Here is a 26,240-nt window from a genome sequence, read left to right as displayed (position 1 = left end):
GGTGCTGGCAGAGATTTCTAATTGATTTGTTTTTTCCTAAGCACACCAGCTGCTTGTGCCAGATTAGCTAAATTTTGTGTCAGCCTCCATCTGTTGACGACTCTCAGGATAACATGTTTCGCTACTCTCAATAAAGGAATACAATGAGTTCAGCCAGGAAGTGTACAGTTTTTACAAACTCCAAATCGGAAAACGATTCCGCAAGGCTACACAGAAGCTGCAGTTTTGAAGGAAGGGAGTCAAACTCCTTCCAGATGATGTAATGACATCATTAGTATGTTTTGGTGGGGTCTTCCTGTTTAGTGAGAGAGGTCAGCTTCATTAAGATACTTTTTTTACCTTCAACAAAAAAGGCACAACAACTGATAAAATCTTGAACTCCTCTCTCATGTACGGTAGATAAAACCTCATCAACACAAGACGCAGTTTCCTTCCCTAACCTAGCAACTCTTGGTCTTCTCCGCTATAGGTACCATCAATCAACACTGGCAACAAATAACATCATGCAGTAATGGATTGCACCTTTCACTTGGGGGATGAGCCATCCATTAAAATTCAATTTAGCCTCCACATTTATTTCTGCAAACAAGTAAAACTGCCAGTCATCATTTTGCAATACTGTGAGAAACTGAAGCACTTCTGAGCTGCAGGAGATTAATAAGAGAAGAGAGATTAACACTTCATTTTCAACCCCACTAGAGATAGCCAGACCATAATGAGATGAATGGACTGAACACTGAGCAAAAGGGGGGGGGGGAGAGAAAAGTGAAATCGTGGAAACATTGAGTGTTTGCGCTCTGGCGATATCCAACAGGGTTACAGACTCCCTGCAAAGGTTGTAGTACTCTATTAAGTAGTAGTCCCCTATTAAAGTCATTTAACAACCACGTTGTGGTATCTTTCATACATGAAATGTACTAAATCTATATTACTTCAAAATCAACACGCATTTGACATATTGACCATTTCTCCATTCAAAAAAGTACATTCGGTAACCCACAGTCACTATACACGTTTCCATGCACATATTATTCCTATATGAACCAAAATATATTAATTATTGTTATTATTAATGTTTGAGACAAGGTTTAACCTTTTAAACAACTTTTTCCAGAGTGCCAATTCAGATTCAATGTCATTTTCTGTCTAACTGAATAACCCAGTGGCATATGCCTGTATCAACCCCAATGTTAGGTCATATAAACACGCGAATGCACCATAGCGGACTATGACGTGGTTACTGCACATTGTTCACTGCTCAAATGACAAAGGATTGTGGGATTTGCTTGGGTCTAGTGTAAGTGCCGCAACAGTAAGATGTTTCTACAAATATCTGAATCCGGTCCATACAACTGATCAAATAAAGCATAAATGAAAACTACTTTAATCAGCTGAGCAATAACAGAGCCTACCATGCCACAACAGAAAATTGTTTTTTTTTTTTACTGTGCACTTATCAACACCAAATTGATTAACCATACCACAATATTTGCACATAGAAACACAATACAATTAAGTTTATGTAGGACCAAGGCAACACACATTTGCAGACGTGAAACATGCAAAACTGCCAAGACAACAAAATATAACATAAAGGTAGGGTTGGGTATTGTTTACATATTATCTGATACCGTTGCCAAATTGGTACTTATAAAACAGTGCTGATGTCTAAAAAACATGCACATTTTGTTCAAAGATTGTTTAAAAAAAAAAACTGGTACATGCAAGTTGAACAGACTAGTCATTTAAATACTTCAATAATATAAATAAAACGCCAAGTAATGAATTCACAACAAATTGTGTGCAAAATGTGAAAGAAAAATCAGAAGACAAAATTACCAATTTCAGTGCTACTACAGTACCAGTAATAGTAACTATTGATTTATTTTAATAAGTAGAAACTATTAATTTAGCAACAAAATGAGGCAATATTAGCTACTTAGGTTTTCAGTCTAATGACTACCGTTTATACTCTGTATGAAAGTTTTGGTATGCATCCTTACTAGGTCTGCCAAAAATAAACGTAACAAATTTATTTAATTAATTACGTACTTTTTTTGTGTGTAATTAACACATGCACACCAGAACAAGCAGACGGAGTCATGACAGCAGACGGAGTTCTCCATTGTGCTTCGAAGCACAGTGGAGCTTCCCCACAGAGTCTGACGCTCTTATATAACTTCATTCTGACCTGAACACATCAACAGCAGTGCAATTCCAACACCGTATCCTGTATGTATCTCCAACTCGCACACGTCTCTGGTCTGTTCTCCTGGGAACAACACTTCCCCATTCTCATTACAAGAATGCGAAATGCATTCAGGGACACTACGAACATTACAAAAATGCCTTTATAATGTGTGTGTGTGTGTGTGTGTGTGTGTGTGTGTGTGTGTGTGTGTGTGTGTGTAAATAAATAGGAAGATAAAGAAAAACATGAAGTTGATATTCTTATCACTCACTTCGTCAGTCTTAATTTGGATGTACAATTTGCTACATTTAAGTATGCTGGAAAAGACACTGAAAACAAATAAATTTACCTTAAATTAGGAGATGTCTTTGAACGCAACCCCTCATTGCTCATAATAACACGGTTTAAAGTGTGATTCAAGTGTTCTGCTACTATTAAAGAGACTAGTGTTAGACAAATAGATGTTTAGACTTGTGTGTTATGTCTTAGTTAGATTGACATATTCAGTTCATTTGGAGCTGTTTAATGCATACAAATATGTATAATCCTGTCCTGACATTTATCGTATCTGTTAATTAAATACAGTAAAAATGGGCACATTTCAGACAGAGTTGCTAATTGTGATTAATCATGATTAATTAATTTAAACACTGTAATTAATCTGATTACAATTTGTAATCATTTGTCAGCCCTAATCCTTACATAAAGGCAACAATTTTGGCAGAAAAAAAATGTTTTGATGTTATGACATTACCAACAATATTGGGAATACGGTGATTAATATGGAAACTTAAATATTCTCATAGAATTATCTTCAACGAATGAAAGTATTTTTTTTTCAGAGACAAATTGATAATGAACTCATCAAAATCTGATATGAATCTGATGAATTTCATTAGCAAATAACTTATTCGCGTATTGTTTTTTTTTTTTTTTTGGAACAGAACCTTTGATTTTGTACAGAGGCATACCAATTTGCCACAAGCCATACATTGTGTGGTCGGGACAGCTAGCATGCCTCGCATTTTGTCTACTCGGTAAACAAATGCAGTGCAGTCCAGCCTTTGGGTAGCCGGAGTCATGGCTAGCGATGGTGCCAAGGAGAGGCCAGACCTTGAAAAGCCTCTTCGGTGGTTTAAGTCTCTCGTTTGGGAATACCTGGCTTTTCGAGTGAAATACGTAAAGGGACAAAGACAAGTGAATAAGATGACAGCAGTATGCCGCCTTTGTTCAGTAGAGATGGCCTCATGTAGTTAATTTATAAATACTGGAATGATTAATACAATAAGACTGGGCCTAAGTTTGTGTGTTTTGTACACAATAATTTGCAATGTACAGTATATTTCTGTTCAATTTGTAATAAAGACCTCCACAACTGTATTTTAGATATAACAGATGAACATAAATTTATTTACAATATTTACACCCAAAATTCTAAATGACCCTTTCTGATGAAAAGAATAATTTCAAATAAAATATGGTCCACAACATCAAATAAAGTTTCCCAAATAAAATACCAGCTCTTGTTTCTGTGTTCTGAGTCTTTCAAATGACCTCTTGGTCACAATAAAGTGAAAAAAAAATAAAGCACAATAATAACTCAAAGTGTCCAAACAGTACCACTATTTAGTTTCCTTGTTTAAACCCATTTCCAACTTAGTTCACTCAGTTGCAGGCCTGTGTCGTTGCTTGGGTGTGGTGAGGCCTACAAACCAAAATGGCCACTTCACTCAAGAAGAGCAGAAAATAAAAGCACGTGCACAATAAGTCAATTGGGTACTCACGAATCCTTATAGGTGGTTAGGGATACCGATGAGTGTGGATATGCAGTCCTCAGATGCTCTCTTTGATGTTAGCACACTTAGCATCCAACACCAAGGCAAGGCAGAGCAGCATCACTCAGCAGGCCCAGCCCAGAATCATATCCGAAATACAGCAAACAGGGCAAGAACACAGTGCAGCAGCACAGCAGAACAGCAGGAACAGCCGAAACAGCAGGGCCCATCCACCGGGAAAGCATCATCTCCTTTAAGCACATACACTCCATTGAGCTACCATGAAACACTACATCATGTAGAATTAGCGTTAGCTTTAGCTGGACACACATCACAATGCTAAATTATGATACCAATGCCTAATCACATGTGTGATTGCTAGGCTAACTAGTGACTGCTAAATGGCATTACATTTCCAGACTTTTACAGCTACAACAAGCAGTTACAGCATCTATTCACCTTTTGCAGTTCACAAGAAGTTAATATCAGGACCACGGGTAGTCGACTTTTGATGATAAACTTATTTGTTACTACTTAACGATGTCTCATACTGCACTCTCCCGACAATAACGTCTCTCTGCTTCCCGCTCCCTCTGGCTAACCTGCACTTTCTCTTAGTCCCGCCCCAACACTTTGGATTGGCTGTCACCTTTACAGAGACCCAATGACAATACAGACATGAAATGATTGACAGACTGCTACTAACAAGTTAGAAATACAACTATTACATGTTGCACATCAACCACACTTTCAAATAACAGACATTGCAAATGACCATAAAACGTTATTTATTCAACTATTAAACACTAAATATGAGATTTATATCTTTTAACCAATTTGAATATTATGAACTCCTTTTTAATGCATTATCACATCAAGTAACTTAGTAACCTATTATGAACTGTATTGTGGATCATTTTACACAGGGCTACAGGTGGTTTAAGTCTCCCGTTTGGGAATACCTGGCTTTCCGAGTGAAATACGTAAAGGGACAAAGACAAGTGAATAAGATGACAGCAGTATGCCGCCTTTGTTCAGTAGAGATGGGGAATAGTAATACAAGCTGTAATTATTAATACTACACTTCAACCAATAATAAGCTTTACTCCTAATGAAATAATCATTCACACTCTCACACTCTTACTCTTACACTTGTCTGCATGCTTAAATTTCACAAAAAAAGGAATTATTTTTTTTATTTTTCATTCGAGAAGTGTATTTATTGGAGAACTGTCTGCTAGCAGTTTGCAATGCTTTATGTTTCATTTAAAAAAATGTTCAAGCTGTTTACACAAAAGCTAAGCAGTTTTGCTACTAGGCCGCACGGTGCCATAGTAGTTAGCATGCTGGCCACACAGTCAGGAAATTGGGAAGATCTGGGTTTGAATCTCCGTTTGTGCATCTCTGTGTGAAGTTTGCATGTTCTCTCCGTGCATGCACGTGCACAGCTGTGAAATGGGTCTCGGAGTCTCAAGTACAGTTTACAATTTAATTCAAACAAGAGTAGATACAAACAACTGCAATTGCAATGCCAGTGCTGGAGAGAGCATTAGCGGCCAACCAAGGTTTCATGAAGTCAATCAATCTCCAAAGAAGAACTCTGTTCCTCTTTCCTTTATGACTTCTACCAGAGAGGTGGTGTAATGGGCGTAAACTTTCCTGTTACTGTTACATATCAAAAGTTTTGTGACTGTGTTATGTTAGCACTTGAATACCATGTAGCAATAAATACAACAAACATTTCCTATCCTTGATGAATTTATGTTTGAAGATGCATCACCAGCAACAATCACTGCCTTAACATTATTTTTCCCCTCACTCGAGGCATTTGATATGTGCCATGAAGCAGCATTCTATCAGAGCATGTCAATGTTTGCATTTAATTCAGTGATATATACAGAAGTGTGTATCCAGCTTGCAAAACTACTGTATTAACCACACAGTGCCTGATGTTTATCACCACAGCTCATTAGGGTTCTGCCTGCCTTGTGCTTCTTTGCATGCATTCTTTGCTTTTATCATCCTTAATTATTCATGGCCATGTTGTTCTTGACTGCGAATGTGTAACCGTTTTAAGTGACGCTCAGTGGCTAAAGGGTTTTCATCTCAGTAGTTGGCACATAGAGTAAATTGACAATGTAAGATGAGAATTATGAAAACAGCCAGCAGGTTACACATTAAGTCTTTAAAAGGCTGATTTAATAGTGTGGAAGTAGCAGGGGGGGTCAGTTCTCTTCAGGGGGCTAAGCTGGGGTGGTGTCACATATACATAGACCCACTTTCATCACAGCTCAGAAAACATAGCAGTGCATTGAAATGGTATCGCTAATAAATCTCCATGTCTTGCATTCAGTATTTTCTGTTGCTGCCTTTTATTTTGTATTTTGTTTCTCCCTCATGATGTTTCTGTCTCCTGTTTTTCCAGGTAGCCATATTCCTGTGCGGGGCAGCACCACGAGGTGCAACTGACAATCAGTGGATCTCTTAAGCTCCACTTTGTTTGACTTTGTTGGGTTTGCATAGTTTAGTTATATATATTGGTTGCATTCCAATAGTGGTTTAAGTCACTCGCGTTGACGTCCCTCGGCATTTGCCCTTGAGGGAATTCTTACCGCCATCACAGGTGTCGTAACTTCGGAAACTAAAACTAAACTGATTTTTTTTTTTTTAGAAAAAAATATTGTATACAAATAGGGCCTATTTAATAATAATAATAATCAACAGTTGTTTCTTCTATTATTTGTAAGATGTTGTATACACCTACAACTAGTGGTGGAACCATGACTGCTTGGGCTAAAAATGAACAAGGGAAAGTGCATTCCATTTATCATTTCTATTCCTCCCACTTCCATTTTCCCTCGGCTCTGCAAGTGGCCTCCACATGACGCCGGCAATTACATAATATAAAGTGCCGAGGCCAAGTCAGGGAGGGCGACTTAAACCACTATTGGAATGCAGCCCTTGTATTCACTATGTTGTCTCTGACTCTGCATCTTGGAATCCAATTACTGGCCAGTTAACAATTAACAAATACAACAATTAGCAATATCCCATAGCAGGAATAAAATTAAATTTTTTTGTAGTGAGAGCATATGAAGAAAGCCCACTAGATAGTGCAACAGTTATGAAGATCAAATAAAAGACTGAGAAATAAGGCAGGTGTATTCAATTAGCGGGCACATGCGGCCCAGGAGTGAACCCCAAGTTCCCCAGATTGCGGGTCATCCAGAAAAAAAAGAAGAAATAAAATAACTTCACAAGCCCTCAGAGCATTTCTGTGAAAATGACGTAGTGTAGCCTGTGAATGCAATACACTACGTGGCCTAGCAACAATCACCCCACAATGCATGGCTTTGTTGTGAAAGTGGGTCGTTCTCAGAAGAGGGCAGCGTAAGTGTAGAGTAGCATCTTCCAACCAGAGCTGTACCACAATAGTGAGGACATGCACAGCTTAAAAGGGAGTGACAGCAACTTCCCTTGTGTGGTAATTAAATGACAGTGCAGTGGAACCTTGGTTTTCGTTATTAATCCGTTCCAAAGGGGTCGTCTGAATCTGAACCAGAATCTTACAAAAACTAAAACAAATTTTCCCACAATTAACATTGTAAATCAAATTAACCTGTTCCAGACACCAAAAAACATTTTCACACTTATGATAGAACAATTATAGGTTTATAGGCAGAAAACAATTTGAAACCTATAACTGAAGACAGTGATGAAGCAGTGGTGAGGGACGAGGGGAGGAGAGAACGACACCTTATTTGTTGAATTCAATAGTGTTTTTCACCTCCATCAAAGTGCTGGCACTTGCAACTTTCTTGGACCCCAAGGTGCGTTATTTTATTGTACTCAATAAAAAAGAAAGCAGAGACTTGCGTTGTAACTGTGTCAGCCAAGACATGCAAAGTCAACCGCTGATGATGTCATAGACGAGCGATGCATCTGTCAATAATTGCCGGGTGGGAGTTGGTAGCACATTGTGTAAAAAAGACACGTACCCAATACAGTTTGACTCCATCCACCTTTTCCGCTTATCTGGCCTCGGGTCGTGGGGGCAGCAGCCTCAAACAAGGAGCCCAGATTTCCCTGTCCCCGGCTGTTTTGTCCAGCTCCTACCGGAGGATCCCCACGTGTGCCCAGGCCAGTTGAGACATATTCTCCCCAACGTGTCCTGGGTCTTCCCCCAAGGTCTCCTACTGGCTGGACATGCCCTGAATGCGGAGGAGTAGTGGCTCTACTCAGGGTTTCTCCAGGAGTTCTCTCACCTTAACTCTAAGGGAGAGCCCAGCCGGAGGAAATTAATTTCAACCGCTTGTAGCTGTGATCTTGTCCTTTCGGTCACTACCCAAAGCTTGTGACCATAGGTGAAGTTGGGAACGTAGCTTGACTAGTAAATTGAGAGCTTTGCCTTTCAGCTCAACTCTCTCTTCACCACAACAAACCCATGCAGAGTCCACATCACTGCAGACGCCACACCAATCCGCCTGTCAATATCAAGTTCCATCCTTCCCTCACTCGTGAACAAGACCCTGAAGCATTTGAACTCCTCCACTTGGGGCAGGATCTCATCCCCAAGGGGGAGAACAATGGACTTGGACTTTGAGGTGCTGATTCTCATCCCGGCTGCTTCACACTCAGCTCTGAACCGATCCAGCAAGAACTGAAAATCATGGCCCAAAAAAGCCACCGGGACCACATCATCCGCCAAAAGCAGAGACCCAATCCTGCAGCCACCAAACCGGATCGCGTCAACCCCCTAGCTGTGCCTAGAAATTCTGTCCTTTAAAAGTAATGAACTCTGTGGATTTCCTTATTCTGCTGGGACATTTCAACGCTCACATTGGCAGCGACAGTCCTGGGGAGGCTTGACTGGGAGGAATGGGCCTCCTGAGCTAAACCCAAGCGCTGCTTATTTTCTCATCACATATTGTCAATTACTAATATCATGTTCAAGCATGTGTTCAAGCATGAGCATACTGTATGTGAACTTGGCACCAGGACACCCTGGGCCGCAGTTCGATGATCGACTTTGTGGAAGTACCATCGAACTTGAGTTCATATGTCTTGGCCACTTGGGTATAGAGAGAAGAAGATCACCTTCTGGTGGTGAATTGGCTCAGAGAGAGAGGGACGACGCCAGTCAGACCTGGCAGGCCCAAGCTTATTGTGAAAGTCTGCTGGGAACATGTCTCCTGTCAGGACTATAAAATCTCACCTCCAGGAGAACTTTGACCATGCTCAAGGCAGCGCACATTGACTCTTAGTGGGCCATGTCCTGTGCCTCTGTTGTCGAAGTGGCCAATCGAAGCTGTGGCCGTAAGGTGGTCAGTGCCTGTTGTGGGGGTAATCATAGAATCTGTTGGTGGCCATCAGGGATGAAGGAGTGCTATCGGCCCTTTTTGGCCCACTGGAGTCAGGAAATTGCTGCCAGGAAACAGCAGGCAAAGCAATGGATACCTTTGGTGGTCGCCGAAGCAAAAACTGGCAAGGATGGTGTGCTGCTGACCTCAACTCTAAATGTGGTGGCTTGGTGAAAGGAATAAAAGGTGGAGTCTCCCAACTCTGGGGCTGAGGTTGCCAAGTTGGTCAAAAGGTTCCACGTTGACAAGACCTCTGGAATGGATGTGATCCTCCCAGAAACCCTGAGGGCTCTAGATGCTGTGGGGTTGTCTTATTTGACAAAGCTGGACTAACGCAATAACACACAATTAATAACACAAGACTGAGGCACCAAAGAATGAGATTTTTTTTAGCACTCCACTCCTTGGATTTTTTGGCAAAAATTTTAATCAAAAACTGAACATACAAAAACCAAGGTTCCACTGTAGCATAACAGTCATCATGTCAAAGGGTAAAATACAAGTTTGTTACATATAATATTGTGAAAAAAATGAGAGTGTAAGCCGAGGCAAAATTTTGGCAAATATTTTTGTCATGCAAACATGTACGTTCAAAAACTGAAGTTCCACTGTAGATAGACAGGAAAAGAAAAAGATGTGGAGAAAGATACACAATGGGGGACTGGCAAACTGCTAAATGGTGTGAAAAATTTAGTCAGAAGTGGCAACTTGATGAGATGAGCAAAACAGTGATCACAGAGACCTCCTGCATTGGCTCACACTGTGAGGCACATTCTTACAATGAGATAAGTGTTATGTGGAGACGAATGACCTTCTCAAATTAATAATCTGGCAAAGAAAAAAAAATGCACTTGATCTATTTAAATGAGTTTACAAACTTACAGCAGACAGTAGCACACGAAGAAGAAAATAACATCCCTCCTTGTACATGATGTAATTAGACACATATGGCGCGCTGCATTATAAGGCGCCCCCCGCCCATTTTGGACAAAATTTAAGACTTTTAAGTGCGCCTTATGGTTGTGAAAATATAAGCAATTTATGTAAGCAATTTATTGCAAACAACCAATAAAGTGAAATAGGCTGTTCATCAGCTGATCAAAAGTTTAGGACCACAGCCTTTAAAAGCACACCGTCATGATCTCTTGATGGCAAAGGCAAAAAAAGCTTTCTCTCTTTGAAATTTTTGAGCTGTATAAGCAAAGTCTCTCACAGCGTTCCATTGCTGCTGAGGTAGGACGCAGTAAGACATTTGAAACTTCTTCAAAGATCCTGGGTGTTATGGATGAGGTCGATACAAATACCAATCACATAGATTGACTGTACATTTTCAATTTATTTATGATGAGTGCTATTGGTCAGGGGCACCATTAGACAATTCCAATTGCCCCTGGCAAATAAGTAAATATTGATATTATTATTCATATTATTTGGGCGTATTGTCTTTTTTTTTGCCTTTATTTGGTTTGGTTTGGTTTGGTTTAGTTTATTTGAACATGAAGGTTACAATGGAATACATCTCATGAATCATTCTTTCACAGTTCCACATGTCCAAAAGGAGTAGGAAGAAGCAAAGCTTATTTAATCCTACCCACCATCCATTCCACATCTAGTACAACACCTGTTGTTCACTTCCTGCATTCCATGTCATGTTTTCTATGATAATTGAAATTTGTGTGAAACAAATTTTGTATTTGTAATTGACAAACCTGAATTTAATTTGATGCATGTTTTGGAGTAATAAGAATACATTGGAAATAAATTGTTTATTAATTATTTTCTTAAGCTCAAGATAACAAAATTAACAGACTAAAATAAGACAAATAAATATCTTTATAATATAGAAATCCACCCTGCTCACCTTAAAAAAAAAATAATTGAGTATCCAGGTTGGAGGGGTCTCTTTCATCACTCTTAGAGCTGTCAACTATTTGTGTTTTATTTTTGACTCGCAACATTTACACTGTACACTACTTAATTTACCAAGGAGATCTCCACTCAAAAGTGGAGATCCACTCATAAAGACAAAAAGTTGTCTTTATGCTATTTTGTGCTCATTTGCCATTATATAAAGGGATAAAGTCTGAATTCAACAGTTAATATACAAAACTATTATGGATTGAAGCAAATATTCTTTGTGAGCTACTCAAAATCACCTTGACCCCTGTCTTAGTATGTCCATCATAAGACCGGACACACTATGTGTTTATGTTCATTAAACAACCACACACAAATAGTGTTTTGAGGACAACAAGAGAGTAAAGTTGCTCAGTGACACTCGAAAAAGTACCCCATGTACACCATGAATGTTCTATCCACTTGGGTATCTGTGTAGGCTCTCAGTCGTACAGGAGTTGTCCATCGAGGAAAAGGCTTCTTGAGGCGTCATCTGTACTTCTGTGAAGAAGGTGTCGGACGTTTCGCTCCTCATCCAAAGAGCTTCGTCAGCGAACTAATAAGTGCTGGTAGCTTAGGCCTTAAATACAGTAGGAGTGGGCGGAATTGGTGTGCCAACACCCTCCTCCTATTGGTTCGTTACACTAAGCCTGGGCGGAGTAGTGGTATAATCCTATCCTGTTATTAACACCTCCGATAAAAGGGAAGTGTCGCTCCCTGAATAGGGTATGAACGACTCTGATACTGGCTTGTTAGCATCTATTGTTCTGGCTCGGCCCTGCCTTCACCTCATTTGCAAGACTAAGAGCTGTGGGTTTTGGTCTCAGTAACCTGCTGAACACAGGGTCCAAATTAAACCTCAAACCACCATTCCGATTCAATGATGGGTTCTGTTGTTTGACAAAAATAGCTTCCTTTACTCCTCTTTCAAACCATCTGTTTTCTTTGGCCAAAATCTTTACCTCGCTGTCCTGAAAAGAGTGATTGGTAGCTTTCAGGTGTAGGTGTACTGCTGATTGAGGACCACTAGCATTGTCCCTGCGATGTTGATAAAGCCTTTTTTGGAGCATTTGCTTAGTTTCCCCAATGTAGTGCTCTTTGCATTCCTCATCTTTACAGTGGATGGAATAGACCACAATGCTCTGTTTCTGGTTTGGAGCCTTGTCTTTAGGATGCACTAATTTTTGTCTCAGGGTATTTACTGGTTTGAAATAGGTAGGAATTTTGTGTTGCCATAAGATCCTCTGGAGTTTTTCGGAGACCCCCGCTACATATAGGAGGAGGGTGTTGGCACACCAATTCCGCCCACTCTTACTGTATTTAAGGCCTAAGCTACCAGCACTTATTAGTTCGCTGACGAAGCTCTTTGGATGAGGAGCGAAACGTCCGACACCTTCTTCACAGAAGTACAGATGACGCCTCAAGAAGCCTTTTCCTCGATATCCACTTGGGTAGTAAACAACAAGCACTGAACTAACCACATTGTTTGTTCGTTTTAATAACAAAATGTCACTGTGGTAAAAAGTCACATATGGAGTCCGAAGACCAAAAGTAGGCGGATGACACTATCTATCTACAGTATCTAGCTATCTAGCTAGCTGACAGCTAGACTGTCAGAATAGTCAAACGGAGCTAGGTTTGTTAAGGGAGTGATCAAACACGCTGGCATCAATTGGCGTAGCCTGAGGCTAGTTCAATACAAGACACATCATTTTGTTGGCAACCCTATGTGACACAGCAGACGTGTAGTATTTGACACCGCACGCTGATCGTTTTTTGTGATCGGCTTTGAAAGGCGTTTATCGGCATACTACGATCATGTGTTTTTTTACGGAAAATGCCTGATATTGATTGGTGGCTGAACCATCGCCGCATTCCTAGTTTTAAGAAGAAAAAACACCTTCAAAGGCGTCGTCTCCTTCAACGCCAAAAATTGGGATTTGCCCGAGCGCACCAAACATGGGACACTGAAAGTTGGAAGAAAGTTTTATTTTCTGATGAGAAAAAATTTAACCTTGACAGTCTTTATGGCTTCCAACATTACTCGCATGACAAGATCCCATCTGAGATGTTTTCCACACGGCACAGCTCATGATCGGAGCTGCTTTTTCTTTCAATGAAACAATGGAAGGTTTAGGTTGTGCAGGGGCGTGAAACGGCAGACGGTTATGTGGAGATGTTGCAGGGGGCATCCCTCATGACTGAAAGCCCTCGTTTATGTGGTAATGACTGGCTTTTTCAACAGGACAACGCTGCAGTTCACAATGCCTGGCAAAGGACTTCTTCCGGAGGAATAAGCTCACTCTTTTGGACCATCCTGCGTATTCCCCTGATCTAAATGTTTTTTGTTTTTTTTTTTAAGCTAAGGTCTTAAACTTTTGATCAGCAGATGAACAGGCTATTTCACTTTAATGCTTGTTTGCAATTAATAGCTTACTCAAAAATGTTTTAGTTTCACTCACATTTCTTCTTTTTACATTTTCAAGCTCTACTTAGAACCTCCTTAAGATCAAAAAGTGCAAAATGTAAATTCTTGTAATTTTTCAATTGGTCTTAAAACTTTCATCTGAAAAGAACAGGGTCGAAACCTGAGGTGAGGCTGCCACGAGTCTCTACTCTCTTCATCAGTGTACAGTAGGGATGAGCCGGATACTCATTGTAGACGAGTGTCTGTTACGGATAATGCACTTTTGCCGAGTACGAGCCTGAAACGAGTACAGCTCATTAATCGTGATGGCGGAAAATCCTCATTATGTATTCATTCTTCACGCTCTGTGATTGCCCCTCCCTAGACATAAACACAAATGAATAGCAACGTAGCCCTGGTGCATTCATGTGCCTACCTCGCATCGTAATGACAGCTATGTGTAGTCATACGTTAACGTAAAGGAACGAAGAGAATGGGCACTACTAAAACAGTCGTTTGTACAATTTGTAAAGTGTTTTTTACATATTGTCATTTCCAGTTTACATGAAAGTGTGATTTAAACAAGAATAGCAACCAAAAAAATAATTACATGCAGCTCACAGGTAAGTGGTACTATTTGAACTATCTTTAGAACAGGCTGGCAGGCGACTCATGTGGTCCTTAGGGGCCACCTGGTGCCTGCGGGCACCTTGTTGGTGGCCGATTTAGACCAGACATACACGCACAATAAGGACGTTGATGTGATGTTCGGAGTGTCCGTGAATGCATCTTGTGGTCTGTCTAGTGACAACGAGGAAGTGTCGTTGCAATGACGAATGGACTACAGACTTTTATTTAGTTTGTTTAGAGTTGGAAATACATATGTGGTGTTTGAACTGTACTGCTGGTGATGTGTTCAGGTCAGAATAAAGTCATAAAAGAGCGTCAGTCTCTGAGCTACACTGTGCCGCTGTCTGTCGTCATAACAGAGAGCAGTGGCTTGCCATGATGCGTATGCGTTAAATACGCTAGAAAAAATAATACACAGTACACATGTAGCTGAATAATAAAGAATAAAAATAGCAACTTCTGATCAATCAATGTCAATTTCAGACTTAAAATAATGTACAGATTTAAGCCCCACACATTTCTGGTTAAACCGAGCCCACTTCCGGTCTATACCCCGCCCATTCCAAGTATAGATACGGATACTGATCATTTACATGTGTGAACAGATACAGATACAGATAGTAGTGTACGCGCTCATCCCTAGTGTGCAGTCAAGCAACCGTCTGAGTCTGAGTGCACTGCAAGAAGTGACTGAATGCCCATTTTTGTCTGCCAGCATGTTGCCATTACAATGTTTGCAGAAACATATCTTATACACCATTGAGCACAGTTCCCCCGTCCTCTGAAAATGAAGGGACAGAGGCACACATAAGCTGCCAGGTGCTTGCTTCTGTTGTCTTTCCACAGTGAGGCTGCGGTGGCCAGGAAGTGCAAAACAATCACACACAGTGGCTGACAGACTATTCAAACTAAAACAAAGGAAGATTTTACAAACAGTTTTTACTTGAAGAATAGTTGCTTGGACTTCATATACAAATATAAGGTAAGACCACACATGGTTTCCAGTTTTAGATTTTAAGTATTTGAAAACACTTTCACCTCAAGTGAATTCTATTCTATTCTATTCTAAGTTTAACAACATGTCAGTGCCTCACCAACCATAAGCCTCAACACATGTCACTGCATCCAGGTAAGACTTTTCGCTTGTCTTTAGTGAAGATTGGCATTCAGAAACACAAAGTGCCTCCGACAAAAAAAACAACAACAAACTTTTACCTTTCTTTACTTAAAAAAACAGGCTCCGGTTGTTCACTGCAAAGAGCTTTACACATTTAACCAAGCACATAAAGAAACAGTGCTTACCTTTCGCCAAGAGGACAACACACCACAGGCCATGCAAAAGAAGAGGGAAGAAAAGAAAGTAAAAATAAGATCACCACCACATGTATATTCAATAAAGATTGACACCATATTTGGAGTCATTTTAAGAACTGTACAGTATGAATAATCCATAAAATCAACCCTATTTATGGAGAGCAAAGTGTATCATAATTGAAAAAAAAAGTCTAATCAACAATTTCACGACCCTCCCTTGCAGTTCCACCACAGACCTGTTGAAGACCTCTGGTCTAAGCAAACGAGCTATTATTTGATAAACACTGGGTCAAGGTAGGACTGCAACTGTGACTCATGGGAAGGTTAAAGGTGGTGAGGCAGAAGATAGAAAATAATAATTTACTTCTATTCAGAGTGGATAGTCAAGGCCCTGCCGTGAGACACAGATAGCTAAGGCAGGTACAGGCAGCAGGTAATTAATGGTATTCAGTCCAGTCTAGGTAGGAGATAAGCCAAGCCCTTCTTATTAGACACTTTCCCCAGGCCGTCTTATTACCTGGAACAGCATAATGACAGTGTTGCCCCATTGCTGCACATAGAAACATGAACATCAGAATGGCCACTCTGACCACTCCGGAGCTTTTCAAAGCTCTCTGGTGGTGCTAATTGTTTCCCTGTCATGTTTCCCGCCCTCATAATGGATGTCATCATTATTTTGGAACTGGGTAATAACTGCTTTGTGCCAGTGGAAATTCCAAGAGGCATTTACTCAAAGTCCACAAATTCTTCATGTGTCAGTTCAAAAATGTCTGGGTATTTAAAGTGCTCATGACACCAAAAATAACATTGGAAGGCATATTTCCTGTGTTAGATGTGTGCTCGAATGCTGAAAAATAAACCATTTTTTTCCACTCATCGTAACTGAAACCAGTCTTCGGAAGGAGACTAGAGAAGTAGGAAGTGACGTTTCACTGAAAACCTTCCCACCTGGAAGTGCCCATGGAGTCTATTGGATTCTATATTGTTGTGGTGCAGTTTTTGTTTAATTTCTGTTGTTTGTTATATATACAGTATATATATATATATATATATATATATATATATATATTGTGTCAGATGCTTTGGTATTTTGGCACATTTCAAAGACAATTGTTTTGATACTGTGCCTCAGATAAAGGAAAGTTTGGGACTGAATGTGTATTACTGGAGGATAATTCTACTATCGTTCACCCTAGCTATCTCTCCTCGACCGACAAAACACAGGCACTGATGTGGATGGAAATAAACAAAAGTAAAAAAAAATTCAGAAGATGTTCAACGATGGAAAAGTGTCCCAAGGGGGCAGTAAGTAAATCTACATTTTTTCTCCTAGTAATATTCTACCAATCTTAGAATAATAATATCGGTTTTCATGCCAAATTGCTAGCTAAACAGCAATCACCGCTCACAGTACAGTCATCCCTCGTTTATCGTGGTTAATCGGTTCTAGACTCAACTGCGATAAGTGAATTTCTGCAAAGTAGGATTCAATATTAATAAATTTAATATTGTTGTAGGTAGAGCATAGAAAATCTATTTATGGCTTTCTAAATACATTTTATTTTCCCATTATTAGAGCCCCATAGACATGAAATAACACCCCTGTAGTAACCTTTTCACTCATTTTATTCTTTGTTTATATCACATTGCCATGGCTTTAAGCATAGCATGCTAGTAACCTAACTGGTTAGCCTCCAATTTATTTATTATAAACTTAAGAAGTTTATTCTTCCATCATTATACACAAGCTACATCCACATAACTAGAGGAACGGCAGCTTAAAGCTCAACCAAACCAATTTTAGGAAAACAATTCAAAGCACAATTGCTTAATTGCGAACATGTCGAAAACTACATCATGACATTGTTTTCGTCATGTTTCAAGAAATTGCAAAAGCATGTGTTTGTCACGATTGATTTCATCAAACAAAACACAAATGCGACAAACTAATGAATGAACGCTAACACATAGACCTTCCACCGGCATAAGTATCATTCCTCTCCCACAAAACTCACTGAACAAGCAGCTTCATTTATCCAGTACCAAAGGTATGTACATTTGCACATCTACAGCAGCCATTGTAGCGGAACTAATTATGTGCTGACTATGAAAGCAAATGCCTGAAATAAAGACATACGACTTGAGCAGTTTATAATTTATCTATCAAAAGAAGATACATCCTTAGATTGCTTGGGTGCCAATATATACTTCAAGACGCTCTTCTGGTTCTTACCAAGGGACAGACCTGGAGAGGAAGACTGATCAAACAAAGATACTTTGCTGCAGTCAAACTCATGGTACAGACAACCTCCTGCTTGGACGTTACATGGAATACACAATGTGTTGAGATATAGGAATTTATAACCCACAAAGAATGAATGAACGAATGAACCATCCTAGTCTCCCCTTTGCTTTGTAACCTTGTAAATGGAGAGAGAAATGTTATTTATTTTGGATATGTCTTTTTCTAGCAATGGTAGAGGTTTTTGGCACATCTAAAGCCGGAAAAAAAACATACCACAACATGCTTGGTAAGAGGAGTATAACACAGTCTGACAGCCATTTTTTCCTTCATAAGGAAACTGCATTCCCAAACAGTAACGTGTCTGTTTTTCTCATGTTTTGTGTTCTATACTGTTTGTCCTCATTAGTCATGGGTGAACCATCCCAGCCAATTATTTATTATTTCTCTTGTACGAAATATAAGCAATTGTGATTGTGAAAGACATTATGTGAAACATCACTGTTGTACAAGTGGGTGTTCCAGCATAAAACAGCAGCTCTTCATCTTTGTTATTCCAATTAATGTGCACAACTCCCCCGGGATGTGTGTATTTGTGAGATTTGTTGGCAGGTGTGGACACACGTGTAGGTGGAGGAGAAACTGGGTCACAGTGAAACAATAACTATTTGGCGAAGACAACAATGAATGTGGCTGTAACACAGTTGAGGAAAAAGAATACAAAAATAAAATGTACACATAACTTCATAGAACATTTTGCACAACCTAGTCATTGAATTCAATTCTATTCATTTTCTATCTATCTAGCTAGATAATATATAAATTACAAGTGGAAATGAGGAAAAAAATGATACCATGGTAACACACGAGTGGCACAATAATGCAGTTAAATTGTAAATCATCTTTATACCACATTTCTTTCACTGGCTGTGAATATGTTCCAGATGTGTATGTGACAGACTGCTTCTCCACGATTTGTGGCAGATCCTTTCTCTCCATCCATCTGCAAACAGTATCGAGGCAAATCGCTGCTCCATCTGTCGTGTTGCCTTCAAGAACTGCAATGGCAACTGCACCTCATTGATTCTTTTATTATTGCACTATTGCACTGGTGAGATTTCCCATTTTGCCAATTCAGCTCTTTTCTTCCTCCTGATTTCAATGTCTGATTATTCCGCATCGGTCAGCTGTGATTTCATGAGGAAGCCAATAGAATTATTGCTTCCCTCATTCATAGTTATTGCTCTCTGCTCTACTCTCCACTCTAGCTCAAACTGCACACAGATCAGCAAATATTGTCGACGGAAGCGGCCACCAGCATTTTGACACATCAGCAGATGTCTGTGTCTGGCAAGGAACAATACAGCAAATGTATAAAGCATGCAGAATTACAGTCAGTACAGCTTTCCCATTTAGCACTTCTTTAAATAAAACATTGAACACCAGTGTTATAATAGTAATAGTTCAGTCAAGGACAAGTATGGCACCTAAAATTAATGTCCTAAAACCACAAAAGTCGAATGCTCCTTGGGTCTTTATTCCAAAGACAGGACCGGCCTAAACAAAGGGTGTTAAGACTAGGGATGAGCTCGATACTCGTTATAAACGAGTATCCATTACGGATAATGCATTTTTGCAGAGTACGAGCATTAAACGAGTACATCTCGTCGTTATCCGTAATCGTGATGAAAGAAAATCCTCATTATGTTCACTCTTCACGCTCTGTGATGGGCCAGTCACACACAGCGACTGCTCGTCCCGAGACATACGCTGCAGGCCGCAGGCGGCAGCCACAGAGGAGCTGAGCGGTGCCTCATTCATGTACAAGGTGCAATTGGCAAGTTGAAAACGGCTCGTGTGGCCCACTGCCTCCACTGAGCTCCCCTCTATTTCGGTTTGTATCTAAAGTTACTTGGTAAACTTGTTTCGTAACGTACGTGGTGCATTTGACCAGACAGTGCAGGCTTGCGTTGCGTCAGTCACAAATGCAACAACTTAATTGGGGTAGCGTGACCATTTTTTTTCCTTGAAATGTATTTTTGTCTTATTCCATGAAGTCATGATAAAACAGGCGTGCTACCTAGAATGTTAGAATTTTGTTAATTTTCAGTTGGCAGTACGCCGACAGTGGTAACAGTAACGTGCATTGACTGGCCACAGCATTAGCTACACCTGCACATACAAGAGCGGCATCAAACATTCTGCCTGTATGGCTATCATACTACATTATATACATATGTGGGGTAAAATATTATACCCCTCTCAATATGCGGCAGTATGCACGTTGCAATAGTAAGTGTAATACATTTTCATCACAAAAATGCCTACTCGAAAAAATCAGAGTTCACATATCACTCTGTGTTATATTTGTCTCCCGCCGTATCCCTGTGCACTGTCACCTCTCTATTCTTGGGTATGTGACGAAGACGCTCACATCTACTTCCGCGACGGAGCGCCGCGGCCATCTTGTTTACGTGTGGCGTCCACTATGTCCCCCCCCCATTTCCGTTAAACCAAGCCCACTTCTGGATTATGCCCCGCCCACTGCAATTACAGCTTTGGATACAGATAATTTAGATGGGTGAACAGATATAGATACAGATACAGATACAGATACAGATGCAGATACAGATACAGATACAGATACAGATACAGATACAGATACAGATACAGATACAGATACAGATGCAGATACAGATACAGATACACATACCTATGCAGATACAAATACAGATACAGATACAGATACAGATACAGATGCAGATACAAATACAGATACAGATACAGATACGGATACAGATACAGATACAGATAGTGGTGTACTCGCTCATCCCTAGTTAAGGCTATGCGAAGAACAAGAAGACAACGTTGCTGGAAGTTACGTGAAGTATGTACTTATATTAAATACAGTAGCAGTCTCCAAACTCCCATTAGAGTGTGCCGACCTGTTAGCCATAAATAATGCTACACTGGACCAGGAGTTGAGTCAAAAGAGAGAACAGCATTGTGAGAATGAAGAGATTATTCAGACTGATAACCAGCTAAGTGCTACGTGCATTGTAAGTTGTTAACAAAAGTTTAAGTGTTTTATTGAGGTGTGTTACAGTGGTTAACCCCTTCGAATTCGGGGATTTTTTTTGGTCTATAACGCTTAGAAATGTCATATCCAAAGTAAATTTAAAAGCTGTCCTTGAACCATTTGGAGTAGAGGCATGACACTGTGATCTTTTAAAACAAACTCTCCTGTCAACAGTCAGAACAGAATATGTCTGAGTACTACTGACACTGACAAATAGCATACGCTTAAAAATAAGATTTTTTTTTTTACTGAACACAAAATGCAGTTTTTAAATTAAACTTTTTATTATTAAGGGAGAAAAAAATCCAAACCTACATGGCCCTGTGTGAAAAAGGGATTGCCCCCTAAACCTAATAACTGGCAGCAACAATTGCAATCAAGATTCATTGCATGCATATACAGTTTTGCAGCTTGATGTGACTGTGGCTTTTATCTGCTGCAGGAATACTGTTAGGCTTCAAGACTGACTTTTATTGATGTTTATGATTGTGACTGGTCTAACATTCGTGTTTACTGAGCCTGCACTGGAATGATACAACATTGGCAATAAACGTGACTGTTGTAATACATCAATTCATTCCAGCTCTAATAGCAGTCTAAGTTTCTCTTTAATTGCCATTGGTCACTGGCGACGAAGTAAGCTAACCAGCTTAATAGTTGACGAGTGACATGGTTGCTCACTCAGCAAATGGAACACTTTTGGAACACCTGATCCTAACTTTAGAAAAGCCTTTGTGAAATATATATTTTTGTAGTATTAACAAATATGAAATGAGTAAGAACTCAAGCTATGGCTTCATTGTGTTTTCCAGTCCATAGCTCCAAATTTGTTCTTTGAAGGCACATGTTTCTGAATAAAATATACTGTGGTGTGAAAAAGTGTGTGCCCCCTTCCTGGTTTCTTATTTTTTTGCATGTTTGTCACACTTAAATGTTTCACTTAATGTTTAACTTAACTGAGATTGAAATCTATCAGTCTGTAAAATGTTATAAAGCCATTCTAAAGCTAAAGCTGGGACTTCAGCAAACCAGAGTGAGAGCCACAAATTATCCACAAAATGGTGAAAACATGGAACAGTGGTGAACCCTCCCAGGAGTGGCCGGCCAACCAAAATTACTCCAAGAGCGCAGCGACAACTCATCCAAGAAGTCAGAAAAGACCCCACAACAACATCCAAAGAACTGCAGACCTCACATGCCTCAGTTAATGTCAGTGTTCATGACTCCACCAGACACTGGGCAAAACGGTCTGCATGGCAGAATTCCAAGACGAAAACCACTGCTGAACAGAAAGAATGTTAAAGGCTCATCTCAATTTTGCCAGAAAAGATCTTGATGATCCCTGAGACCTTTGGGAAAATACTCTGACGAGACAAACCTTCTGGAAGGTGTGTGTTCTATTACATCTAGCATAAAAGTAATGCCATATTTCAGGAAAAGAACATCATACCAATAGTAAAGGGGCAGTGGTAGTGTGATGGTCTGGGGTTGTTTTGCTGCTTCAGGACCTGGAAGACTTGCTGTGATAAATGGAACCATGAATTCTGCTGTCTACCAAAGTCATTTAAAACTGATAAAATGCTTTATTAGGATAATACAGAGTTTATATGGAGCTTATGTTTGTTTGTTGCTTTCTTATGTTTTGTTTTGAATGTCGCCTACCAGCAATGTCTGCTTGGCCTCTCATCAGCTCAGATGATAAATGACTCCACTCCATGCCTCATTTCACGGTGGGACTGAAGACAGGCACATTGGGTATAAACCCTACATTAATCACACAAGAGCTTTGTTGTGGACCTACTTGTACTAGCTTGTGCCTTCAATGCTCGGAAGTCAACTATAGTATATCCTCATACAGTACAGTTAAGATATACAGTACATATAAATCAGTGTGCTTATTTTGTGCAATTCTTTGTGGACAGCTGGCACTCTGTAAAATCATTGTAAAACATGAGAAAAATAATAAATGAGTCTATGCTTGTTATAGGCATTGCAATTAAAATATAATGTGTGTCAGGCTACTAATTTATGAGTCCTTTAGTGCCTTAGCACTGCTGGTAAAGTGCTCAACTTCTTAACTGAGTAAACAATGTTTTTCTTTTTGCAGTGCTTTATGTTTAATTAGTATTGATAATAACCTCCCATAAACTGTCGTCAGAGTGATTTATGAAAGTTTTTACACAGTGCAGTAACCTATAATGAAGTGTTTAGCGCTGCAGTGTGTCGCCTAGTTGCTCAATGTAGAGGCACAGCAGTCATTGTAGTCATATACACATTAGAACATGGGTGGCAAACTCATTTTTATCACAGCCCACATTGGAGTTATGGCTGTCCTCAGAGGCCGATTTATAACTCAAACCTGTTTTAAAAGGTGCTGTCTGTCATGGTACTGCAATGGGGGCGCTGGTGTTCGAAAAGGTGCAGCAAAAGGTGACGTGAGCTTTTCTGAGAGCTTGTCCACACAGGAATGTTTTCAGGTGGACATGGTAAAGAATTTTATTGTTTCAGCCTTTCATGGACACAACGGCGTTCTGGGTGCCCTGAAGTGGCACTTTTTGAAAACAGCTTCTCGGGTGGGAAAATCTGATGACAGTGTCTTGTCATTGCTGTGTGGACAAGCAAACCATTACTTTTTGATAATGATGACATCACTGCCTCATCATCATCACATAACCAGAAGTAAGCGTTGCTGCTGAAAAGCCAACATAATTCTGAGTATTTGGATTGGAAATACTCTCCCAGTCCACCTTCTCCTGGTATTTTTTGTCCTATGCTCCAGAGTGACTTGCAGAAGTAATTCAACTTTGTCGTAGGTCTAGACAAGCCGGAAAAGTAGACAACGACGGACCTTATGTGTATGCGTTCTTTCTTCTTCTACAGTCTTGGTGTGTCGTGTGTACATCTTTTTATCCAATAATATGCTCCTATGACTATTTATTGATCCGATATGGTGTGGACACCATTTATTTTTTTGCTTATAAAAAAAAATAAATCCCAGGAGCGTTCCCGTGTAAACGTCATTCCCTTTCAGCTCCCAAACAGCGCTTAATTTAGTGTCACTTTTAAGTTCAAGTTTATTAGCCATATCACCAGTATACTGTAGGTATACAGTTGCTAGGAATGTATTTGGTGTGCTCACAGTTTGACAATACAATCACAACAATACAACTCGAGAAACAAAACTAAGGAGGGGTCAAAAACAGGACATAGAAGACAGGAATGACAGCGTACGAACATTGAAAAAGTGCATTAGTAAAAGTGCATGGTTGTACAGGGCTGCTGGAGTAACAGTGTGCAAAATAAGCAGAAGAGGTAGTAGGTCGGTAGTGGAGTCCAGTAAGTGTTGGCGCATATTCAAGTGGCGGATGGCTTGTGGGTAGGTGCTGTCCCTAGAATGTGTGGTTTTGCATGTGATGCTCTGGTACCTTCTACCTGATGGTAGGACTGTGAATAGATGTGAATAGGTGTGCTGGGTGAGTGGGGTCGGAGGTGATGCTCTTGGCTTTCCTGGCAATTCTGGTGTTGTAGTGTGAGGCTAATGTGGGCAGATTGTGGCCAATGATTTAGCGTCATATTTTACCCTAACTTAGCAAATGTGAATGGTTTGAGTTGATAAGCGCTTTTGCATTCCATGTTTTTATGTGGGGCTTCATTATTGCTTAATTTAGTGCATTTGTCCTGTTACAAAAGCATTCTTACTTTTGTTGAATATGTGAATCAAACTTTTAATTGCACAAAACATAATGAACCAAGCCTAGCAAACAAATTGACACTAGCAACAACATAACCAAACTCAGTACAAGTGATCCTCGGGTTACAGTGTTCCGGGTTTTGCCATTTCGTGGTTACGTAAAAGCTCTCATAAATTCATAAAAAAATGTAATTTTTTTTCTATAAACACCGGATTTGAAGGAAAACTAGTTTCAGCACGCGCAGCGGACAAATGTAAGCATGCAGATGAACACATGTGCCTCGTTTGATGCTACATGAAGTGACTAACATGCTTATTAATGTACTCGTCATGTTCCGTGTTGTCGCTTTGCTGCCGCCTTCTGTATTTGTGTTGTAGTGCATGCTGCCTTGCTGAGGCGCAGCTGGCGACACACGCACCTGCAGTTGATTAACCTCTTACCATTCTTAAGCCTTCGGAAGGCAGCACTCCAATGCCAGATTGTTCTCTGCTCTTTGCCTGCAACCTGCGCCAAACCTTCTTTCCTGTGTTTATGCTTATGCCACACGTGTACCTACGTGTTGGTAGTGAGTAGTTTTGTTTCTCTTGCTCAGCTTTGTCTTCAGCTCATTAGTCCGGCCTGTCCGCTAGCATTTGTTTTTCCTGTTCGTTTCAATAGTGTGTGGTTTTTCTCCCCTGCAGCACGTTTTTGCTGGCAGTGATTTTTGTTTGTACTTTTGTGACTTTGCCTGTCTTTTTGTTCTTGGACTTTTATTATTTTGTGTGGAATGTTTACTTACCTCATCGGAGGGCACTTTTTGTTATTAAAACTATTTTTGTTACTTCCGACCGTGTGTGTGTTTCCTCTCTGCATCGTGGGTCCACATTACCTACCACGCCAGTGCGTGACAGAACTATTTGCACTTCATCTCTTCCAAGAGTAAGGAAATTATGCCACAGAAAGGAAATGCCATCAAGTGAAAACTCAGAGAGGACAAACACCCACCAGTTTTGGCAGCACTTTTGGTATTAAACGTTCAACTGTTGATCACGACTATAAAAATTAATGGATAAAAAACCCCCATAACATTTCCTTCTATTAAAGCATTTGCTCTTATACAGGGTCAGGCAAAATGATCTGACACATTTGTAGGTTAAATAAAAGGCAAATAAAGTAAAGAAACAATAAAGTGTTTTTATTTTCGAAAGTACATATAATGCCATTTTTTTCATATGATGCCATTTTGCTTTGTTTCTTTATAATGCCATTGTTTTTCGTTTCTTTTTCAGTTGCTGCCATGAATTGGACTGGTGAACATCGCACTTTCACTGTGGAAACGTTTATCAAAACAAACCAATCTGTAACTGCAACACAACGAGTGTTCCGTTTGCACTTCAGTCTTGGTAGACATGATCCCGTACCAGCTGGAAACACCATCTTGTTATGGGTTACCAACTTCACAGCTACTGGATCTGCATTGAGTGTGTGGACAATAATGGATCCAATTCGACTGATTTAATTTTTAAAACATAATGAAACAGAATGGCATTATATGTACTTTTCGAAAATAAAAACACTTTCTTGTTTCTTTACTTTATTTGCCTTTTATTTAACCTACAAATGTGTCAGATCATTTTGCCTGACCCTTTATAAGTGATAAAAATAACTAATCCAG

General features: G+C 39.9%; 1 protein-coding gene across 15 annotated transcripts in view; it reads right to left on the bottom strand.

The window, feature by feature from the left end:
* LOC129185846 (receptor-type tyrosine-protein phosphatase gamma-like) overlaps positions 1–26,240 on the bottom strand; it is a 453,526-nt gene that overhangs the window by 267,436 nt on the left and 159,850 nt on the right. Inside the window, exons 1-2 of one of the 15 annotated variants that reach the window (XM_054783376.1) lie at positions 4,426–4,669; positions 3,976–4,217 (exon numbers count right to left, since the gene is read on the bottom strand). The exons of 12 other annotated variants lie outside the window; for them this stretch is intronic. The gene's annotated coding sequence lies outside the window, so the exon portion shown is untranslated. Of the gene's footprint in view, positions 1–3,975; positions 4,218–4,425; positions 4,670–26,240 lie in introns of those variants that run through there. 2 more of the 15 variants (XM_054783379.1, XM_054783380.1) reach the window with 2 other exon arrangements.

This window comes from Dunckerocampus dactyliophorus, chromosome 8 (genome assembly GCF_027744805.1).
Source record: "Dunckerocampus dactyliophorus isolate RoL2022-P2 chromosome 8, RoL_Ddac_1.1, whole genome shotgun sequence".
NCBI classification, from domain to species: Eukaryota; Metazoa; Chordata; class Actinopteri; order Syngnathiformes; family Syngnathidae; genus Dunckerocampus; species Dunckerocampus dactyliophorus.
This window is presented reverse-complemented; position numbering and strand designations above follow the sequence as displayed.